Below are 9,628 nucleotides of genomic sequence, written 5' to 3'. Positions count from 1 at the left end.
AGTCACAGTCACATACACTCACACACACACACACACACACTCACACACATTCACACACACACTCACACACATTCACACACACATACACACACTCACACACATTCACACACTCACATTCACACACCCTCTCACACACACTCTCACACACTCACACACACACCCTCACACACTTACACACTTTCACACACACAGTCACAGTCACACACACTCACACACACACATACTCTCACACACACACACACTCTCACACACACTCACACACTTTCACACACAGTCACAGACACACACACTCACTCTCACACACACACCCTCACACACTCACACTCACACACTTTCACACACACACAGTCACAGTCACACACACTCACACACACACACACACTCACACACTCACACACACTCACACACTTTCTCACACACACAGTCACAGTCACACACACACACTCACACACACATACTCTCACACACCCTCACACATACACACACTCACACACACACACACAGTCACACACCCCCTCACACACACACACACTCACACACACACACTCTCACACACTCACACACACACACTCTCTCACACACTCACGCACACACTCACACACTGGCGCTGGCACAATCTAAGGAGGGACAGCTGACGTGGGCTCAGTCCTCGGGTGTCTTCCCTTGAACGGGCGCTCCCCGGGAATCAGTGCAGGGGCACAGATGTGGCTGGTGGTTACCCACGGAGAAAGCCGGGAGCCAGGGCTCAAGAGAAGCAGAACTGCTGTGCTGAGCACACTGCCGCCGGGACACGGCTGCTGCGACCTCACTGGCCTCGCCCTCTGACTCCCCACTCCTGGATGGGAGACCGGAGGCCTAGGATGTGAAATGACACGTCCGTGTTCACACAACAAATTATCAATCAAGAAAAAACTCACACTTGGACCTTTCCTCCCTCCCCCACTGCTTTCTTCACAGCACAAGAACCTCCGCTAATCTCTACCCATTTCTAGTTCTCTCCATCCTCTGATATCCCTCCAATAAATTCCTTTGCAAATAAGTTCTCTGGAATCTGTTTTCATTGCTGACACCCAAGACAGATATACAACCATAAAATACAGTAAGTCCCCTATACACGAATGAGTTCCGTTCTGAGAATGCGATCATAAATCCAGTTTGTCTGTATAAGTCCAACAGAGTTAGCCTAGGGAGCTGACTAACACAATGGTGGTATAGTACTGTCCTGTAACAGGTTTATGATGCTTTTTGCACAAATAATACATTACAAAACAAAAAATAAAGAAGACACTTTTAACCTAACGGTACAGCACCTTGAGAAGTACAGTAGCAGAGCGCAACAGCTGGCACTCGGGGCGGGCATCAGGTGAACAGGCGAGAAGGGCTCCTGATGGAGGCGGGAGCGGAGGTGGGGGATGGAAGAGCCGAAGGGTGGTCAGCAACAGAGACGGAGGGCCAGCTGCAATTCCGCTCGCAGCTGACGTTGGTGGCACAAGCTCTGGTTCCACGCCAGATTCAATTCCACCTATCCTCTCGAAAAAATGATCCAGTGATTTCTGGGTGGTAGCTCATCTTTCTTGTCATGGATGCCACCGTAGCCCTGGATTGCATTCTGAACGGCTGCTGCAACTTCCATGCCCCTTTCTACTTTCAGGTCTGGTGCCGCAAAAACTAACAGTGCCTCCACGAGTAGAGAAAACCCCCTTGCCATTTCCTGTGTCGTGAATTCCTTCAGTTCTTCAGTTTCTTCTTTCTCTTTTCTCTCTTCATCCTTTCTCTGGGCCTCCAATTCCATCCTGTCTTCACATCCGCATCTTTGGAAGTTCACAACTTGTAGGCTCATATGTAGGGGGCTTAGTGCACTGGTTGCATTTCCTATTTGCAGCCTTCACAGAGACGCTGTCAAGGAGTATCTCAGACACGCAGATCCAAAGCTTTTACTTTGGGGCCTGAGGAAATACACCTGAGTAAGTGGGAGTGGGGAGGGGGTAAGAGCAGTGAAAAAGAGAAAAGGAGGAGAAAAAATACTATGTATTTCCCATCTGCTCTGTGCTGGAACTGAGGGTGTGGGGTCGGTCAACAGAGGCAGAGGACGTCAAGAGCCGCGCTCAGCACCTGCCTTTGTGCTGACAACACAGGGAGGGGGGTGTTTTCCCATCAGAAGTGGGAAGAGGGAGGTTGGATGAGGCTGAGAAACTTGCAGGTGGTCACACTCGCTCACACACAGCACTGGAGCGGCAGGACTGGATTCAGATCTCATTGCCAGCCAGCTCTGCCCACTCCAGGGTAAGAAGTGTGTTGAAAGCTGGTAGGAAGCCATGCGTCTGTTTTCTCTTTTTATTATGATTTTAGAATTGTACCCATGACTCGGAATGAGCTCACCTGAGCATAATGATGTCACGAGACCATCGGATCTTGTACTTATTTATTTAAGAAGGTGGAAAAGTTCCTCCAGCTTCTGAAGAGCAGAGCTGGGGGTGTGTCGAGGCCTGTTTTAAGTGGAATGGATCCAGCTCGCATGTAAATTCGAGGCCGTGTTTGCTTGAGTCACACTCTGTTTTTTCAAATGACTTTCATATGTCTCATTTCCTCTATTTCCCCCCTACTTCTGAGTTAGAAAACAGGTCTAGGACTTGAAAAATTCAAGTCCCTGTCCACACAATAAATTGTCATTCAAGCCAAAACTCAAACCCAGATCTTTTTGCTGCATTCTAATGCTTCCTTCCCAGCCTGAGAATTAACGCTGAACCAAGTGAGTTTAATAAGGCTGATTCATCCTGATGGTCTGATTTAGCTTTCTGGGATTCTTCGGGTAAATATTAGTCCCACATCTCTTTTCAAATACATTCAGGCTCTCTGTCTTTCTTTCTTCATCTTTCCCCTGCATTCCGCCCCTCCTCCTTCCTGCTTCCTCCCCTCCTCTGTTATCCTTCCTTCCCTCCTTTCTTCCCTTCCTCTCCTCCTCTCACAAACACATTTGTTTTTCTTGCCTAAGGGTGGTATCATGTCAGCGGGGTGGCTGAAATGAGAAGTATCTTTTAAGTATCTGGAAGGAGAATATTTTCTTATGGATTTTTTTAAATTGTTTAGATTGTTTTTCCAATGATGGCTTTTCCATCTTTCTAATGAAAGATGACTCTCAGCCCCCCTTATCTCAGGCCAACCAGAGGATGCCTTCAAGTTTTTTACTTTTTTTTTCCTTACAAATGCACCCAGAAGGTCACTCTGAGGTCCCCGAGATAGCAGTGGGTGATCAATCACAGGCAGGACATCAGCATCACAGAGGAGAATCTCATGAATGGGAGGATCTGGGGAAGGAGAGAGGGAAGCCAGGCTTGTGAGCTCAGTAAAGGGGGCTAATGGATTGCTTTCTCTAGAAGTTCTCTGGGATAGTCCCAAGGATATTCATTCTAGCCCCAGTGGCTGGCCTTGCCCTCTGATTTTTTACTCCAAATAAGTAAATATACACTTACACAAAAGACTCAGACATTCACCAGGTAATCTGATCATTGCAACTCAGCAAGCAACAAAGATGGTGTCTACATGGGTCCCCATGGGGCCCCAAGCACTCCTTTCCAAACAAGCATAAGGGACTCCAGTTCTGGCTTTGCCAAGGGCAAGCTTTGTGAGCCTGGGTAACTCACTCAGTTTCTCTGGGCTTCAGCTTCTCAACAATAAAATCAAATGATGAACTAGTTTACTCTTCCAACAAATATTTATTAACATCTATTTTATGACAGGCCTTGTGAAGAGTTTTTTGGTTTGGTATTTTTTTTTTAAGGATAGACACAGTCCCAAATCTGGGGAGGCAGGAGGGAGGTCTCCAAGTTGAATGCAGAAAAAGATGTATAATAAAGGAAAATAAGGACAATATAATATTTTTAAGTGGTCTAAATCAAAGGACTGTGGAAGGACAAAGGTCAAAACAGCAGGACCTAAGAGCTCATCTTTAGGATTCCTCCCACCTCTAAAAGTCTGCGTGTATGGATTTTTTGGTTTGTTTTGATCTCCTTTCCACATTCATATATTTTGTTCTTTCTTGTTAATTTTAAATTACTGTCATCATCATCCGCCATTACCATCACACGTACTGTTTAACAGCCCTGATAATTATAGAAGTTAGATATTATGGTCACCATGATCACCGATTTAGATATAAGAACACTGAAGGCCAGAGAAGTTAAGCAACCTTAGTCACACTCACACAGCTGGGAAATTACAGAACGGGGATGTGAACTCACAGCTACTGACTCCAAAGCTCGTGCCCTCTCCACCGCACAGTGCTGCTTCAGGTATGTGCGGCCACTCAGGTCCTGCAGGACAATTTGCAGGACCAGGTGCAAAGTAAAAATACAGAAGCTTTTATTCAAAAATTGTTAAGAACTTTAAGACAGCAACAGTAGAGCATTAAAGCCTGAGACCCTGAATAACTGCCCAGCTCACACAAGCATGAAGCCTGCCTCCCCTGACCGCAGTTCACCTTACAGGTAGCATCTCCCATCCAGGAGCAAAAGCATCCTCGCAGTTTGTAAGCCCAGCCCACAGTGGCAGAATGTTTTACAGTCACGTTTCATATGTAGGTTACCTGCACAGAGGGTTCAGCCTGGACCACTTGGGCAGGATTAGTGAGCACTCTGGGATAGCTTTCCTGGAGCAGGAAAAATTCTTTATGTGGGGAATGCTACATAATCTTGGGTTGACAAGAGTTCTCACCATACCTTCATATTACCTTTAGAACCTAAGGAGAGTGACACTAATTCAACACCAATGGAACACAGACAAAAGCCCTTAACCTCTCTCTTTAAATCGTAGACCAGACCTGTAGGTGCCCTAACAAAGGACACTGGAGGAAAAGCAACAGAATCGCTGGTTTATAAGCCTCCCTCGTGAAGCACTCAAGAAGGTGTCAACTCCTACTGAGCCAATAAAGATTACGAGCATCCTTTTTGGTCAACAATTCTTCATCAGTGGTATTCAATCTTTTGTGATCATACACCCACCTATGAAAGACTAGACCATTTCGCTCCCCAAAGACACATGTGTACATAATATATTTTGTGTACAATTATAGACTTCCTGCATTGACCTCTGAGTTTTAAAAACCTTTAGATCACAGCTCCTCCAGTTATAGAAACCCACAAGTTTGCACCCAGACAAAAAGTTAGAGATCATTTATGTGAAACCATCATATTCCTCAGGGGATGAAGTTTGAAGCCATTTGAGCTAATAAGTGGTTCTATACACTTTCAAAGACCTACTCTCTTGACTGTCAACTCTACCTTTGAACTAGCTGCATGTTCCCCCACCCCCGCCCCCATCAAAACACTGCAGCCCAGTGGAACAGTCTAAGCCTACAGACACTGATGTCAGGACGTCAGTGAACATTACCTGGACACCTGGACAAGCCAGGGAGTTAGGCGGCAGGACAGTCCTTGTCCTTGAGACTATCACAGACGTTTAGGGGAGACGCGTCTGCAAACAATAGAATGTGAGATAACGTGCAATTATAGGTGTTTGAAAGGTGACACTCAGGGGACATAAGGTCGGCCAGGAGGGACCATTCAAGGCTCCAGGGAGAGAGAACGCTTAACGGGATCTTGAGGAGTGAGCCCAGAGCCCTGGGGGCACAGGGTCTCCTGGCTGAGGGGACCTGCATGTGCAAAGGCAGAGAACAGTGAGACACACAGGGAGTTGGAATCAGTTAGAACGTACATTGAGTCTGAGGAGGAGGTGGGCCATGGGGCTGGAGGAAAGAGGAAGGGGCCCGGCTCTGGAGGCCTTGGATGGACCTGAGGAAGAATGTCAGCCTGGGTAATGGATGAGGGAGCCTCTTCCTGGGGAGGGTGCAAGGAGGCTAGATATCCATCTGTCCCAGGCAGCTTTCTGCTGGACGGCGGTGCAAGGAACATGGGGATGAAAAGCCTTTCTCAGATTCTTATCACCACTTCCTCTAAAAGTTAGCTGCTGCTCAAACATACTGGAGAACATTAAGAAAGTCCCTGTAAACCCTTCATAAATTACAGGGGGCAAGCGGACTTCCCTGGTGGTCCAGTGGTTAAGACACTGCCCTTCCAAGGCAAGGGGCCTGGGGTTCAATCCCTGGTTGGGGAACTAAGATCCCACATGCTATGTGGTGTGGCCAAAAGTGAAAACAAAAAAGACAGGGACAGTCAGCCTAAAACATATCTCTAAGGCGTCCATGAGATTTACTCAACAGATAAATACCATTCTTCTCCACAACCAGATGACCAAATCGAACCTCTTACAAATACAGAGAGACTGCCTTCATTAAGGAAAAAAAAAAAATTGAAGAGAACCTGATCCTGACTTGACATATTGATGTATTTCTCTCTGTAAAGTCTCAGATTTTTATTCATTCTTAAATTGAACCAGTTTAGGTGTGGGTTGGCTAGGCAGTGGGCTGGCTCTGAAGAAATATTAATCAAAAGAACAGAACATCACCAGAAATGTTTAAGGATTGTCATTTCCATATCATCATTCCACAGGGTTCTTAGGCAGTATGGGCATTAAGAAGTGTTTGGAATGAGTGTGTTTTCTCCTAAAGTATTAGCCGCTCAGCGTCTGACTCTTTGGGACCCCATGGGCCATAGCCCACCAGGCTCCTCTGTCCATGGGTTTCTCCAGGCAAGAATATTGGAGTCCAGGGGAATCTTCCCAATCCAGGGATTGAACCAGAGTCTCCTGCATTGCAGGCAGATTCTTTACCCTCTGAACCACCAGGGAAGCCCATTTTCTCCCGGACAAATGCATAACTAAAAAGCCCTGATCTCTGAGACACTCACCTCCAGCTCTAAAAAGCCCTGATCTCTGAGACACTCACCTCCAGCTCTAAAAAGCCCTGATCACTGACACTCACCTTCAGCTCTAAAGCCATCCTTCCCCCTATTCACCACTAGGGGTCATGAAAACTCTGTTTGAAAAGAAACAAAGCTTCAGAATTGCTGACCTAAAGAAAACCATTCCCCCTAGTGTTCCGATTTTTTAGTAAAAAAAAAAAAAAAAACAAAAACTTTTTAACAACAGCAAACAGAAAAAAAAATTGCAAATGTTCAGAACTTATCTCTTGAGTAGCTACATAACGGTTATAATCCCTCAGACTATCTGCAAATAAAACGGTTCCTACGAGATCACAACAAACAGATTCTTGTTGAAATATCCACAGTAAACGTACATTGCACAGGAAATTCCATCGCATTTACACTATTTATTTAATAAAAATAATCTCCGTGATTATTTGCATTTATTTCTGAAGGAGGATGTTTTTCCTTCCTCAGAATAAGTTCAGGAAGTGGGTGAAGTGTTCAGGAAGTTAGCTAAATGCTGATGTAAATCCAAAAGGAAGGTCTGTTGTTTAAAAAAAAAAAAAAAGAACAAAAAAAAAAAAGAGAGAGAGAGAGAGAGCTAGGAAGTGGTGGTTCTCTCTTTCACTGATGGAAAATGTTACACAGAATTTCTGATTTAAAAGGAAGAGGACTAGGGGAAAGGTGTGTGCTGATGACACCTTTTGCTGTGGATCTGGCTGGCAGTCCAGACTTCTTTTTGACTGATCGCAGTAGCCCGCAGAGAAAACTGTCAAGAAACAAGATCTAGGTGGGAGACATGAGTGGGATTAAGTTGGTGGTATACTAAGCGAAGCCTTTCCTATGGAATCTGTAGCAGCTATTCTAGGAAGCACGTCTCTGTGGGAAACTCCGAGTCCAAAAGTGGTGGGGCGGCTGAAGACGACATAAACAGGCCAACACGGGGCCCACCTCCCAGGGCCCCTGGACCTTCCAGCCCCCCACGGATGGTGTCACGCTGACCTGCAGACTCCGAGGGAAACCCCAGCTCCCCGGGGTGCGGCGGGCCGCAGCCCTGGTGTGATTCCTTCGGTCATTATTTATCTGGGACTTGCAACGTAGGGAGTGTGCTTATCAGGCGTCCAGAGCAAGCAGAGAGCTCCGGGCCTCTGGGGCACAGGCCGTTTAGAGAAAGCACAGACTCGGCTCATTGAACTGTGCCCAGGAGGACGCGGTCTGCCGTCCGTTTCTCTGAAAATCTTCCACTCCTTTCCAAGTCTCCGCTACCCCCTTCACTGGGGCCTCCACGGTCTCTCTAACTGGTCTGTCTGCCCCACACCCATCCTGGCCTTGTGTCCAGCCCAAGGCCCGCGGGCAGCCAGGGAGCGCTCCGTGGGACGCCCGTGCGGACGCGCCCGCCGCCGCCCAGACCCTCGCCACCTCCCTGTGCCCGGCGAGGGGACGGCGCAGCCTCGAGGCCTTTCGTGACTCGGCCCGAGTCCACCCTCCCTCCGGCTCCCCGGATCTGGGGCTCCAGTTACGCGGAACCACCCACTGCCCGCACTGCCCCACAGGCATCCCGCCGCCAAGTTTCTTCACACATCCCTTCCTCTCAGTCTGGGCAGACGAGGCGACAGAGGCTGACTGCGCGCTTGTCTTCATTTCTGCAGAGCAGGTTCTCTGGGTACACCGGTGGCATGAGAGAAGCCAGAGAGGGATCCCACAGCGCGCAAGGCAGACACCTTCTGGCGCAGGTATCCTCAATCATGTGGGCCAGCGAAGATGTTCAGAGGAGCCGGCTGACCCAATGGCTAAATGCCTCTGATGCCACTTTGTGAGTTTTTATTTTTACTTTTTTTTTTTTGCAAAGGTTTTCTGATGTGGACCATTTTTCAAGTCTTTATGGAATTCACTTAAATTGTGCTTCTGCTCTATGTTTTGGGGTGTTTGGGGTCCTGAGGCACATGGGATCATAGCTCTCTGGTACACTGGAAGGTGAAGTCTTCACCACTGGACCGCCAGGAAGGCCCCCGGTTTTTTTTACAGTTTGAACAGAGGGTGGTTTGGATGAGCAGACCAAGTTTTAGAGAAGTCCCAGTGCCTGGACTCTGCCTGCTTCCGCCCCCTCCCTACACATTTACCTGTTGAGGCCCAGGTGTCCTTCAAATGGGATGACAGTGGCTTAGAAAATGCTTTCCCGTCGCACTCAGTCCTCAGGAGCTGCAGCACCCACACTAAACAAAGCCCTGGGACTCAGATTAGGAAGAACTTACACAATGAACACAGTAGGAATAGTAGCTCTGATCCCTCAGCGAGTCCAGAGCCTTTCCCAGGTACGGAGGGCATGTGGTTTGTTGCTGTGAAATTCTGGAGGGAAAAGGTTGTGCCTTAGTTATCTTGGGGCCGGACCCTCGTTCAGCTACTCCACAAATATTTACTAAGCAACAGAGGATTTGTTTTTCCAGGTTTGGAATTTTAAGCTTGTTAATAACAGATGGATTCTTTCTCTGTTTCGTCATCTGTACTTTTGGACTCGGAGTTGGACCTTGTCTTTGCGGTTTTCTACAATCACTCCCTCTCTCCCCTCCCCAGCCAACCCCAATACTCTGCATACAGTAGGAGCTCAGCAAATATTTGTTGGGGGTGGTGGGCGGTGGGGCAGGGAGAAGGAGAGAAAAAACAGGGAAGAAAGACGACAGGGTAGGTGATCAGTCTCACAGCCAAGGACTACGGGGTTTTCTGCCACTACCCCCCAAGCTTTTTCCCAGAAATTTCGGCCTATGTGATGCCTCTTGTTAGCTTTGGTTTTCTTTCCCATGTTGGCCACATCT

At 47.6% G+C, this 9,628-nt stretch overlaps 1 long non-coding RNA gene across 1 annotated transcript; it reads right to left on the bottom strand.

The window, feature by feature from the left end:
• Nucleotides 1-555: 555 nt before the first annotated feature.
• On the bottom strand, nt 556-9,311 carry LOC139031776 (uncharacterized). Its single transcript, XR_011484283.1, has 4 exons — nt 9,071-9,311; nt 6,875-6,928; nt 4,817-5,469; nt 556-4,462 (listed from the first exon to the last, which is right to left on the bottom strand). It is a non-coding gene; the product is annotated as an uncharacterized lncRNA (long non-coding RNA).
• Between the last annotated feature and the right edge of the window lie 317 nt (nt 9,312-9,628).

The sequence above is a fragment of the Odocoileus virginianus genome, chromosome 28 (genome assembly GCF_023699985.2).
Source record: "Odocoileus virginianus isolate 20LAN1187 ecotype Illinois chromosome 28, Ovbor_1.2, whole genome shotgun sequence".
NCBI classification, from domain to species: Eukaryota; Metazoa; Chordata; class Mammalia; order Artiodactyla; family Cervidae; genus Odocoileus; species Odocoileus virginianus.
Note: the sequence above shows the minus strand (reverse complement) of the source record. Positions and strands in the feature narration are given on the sequence as shown.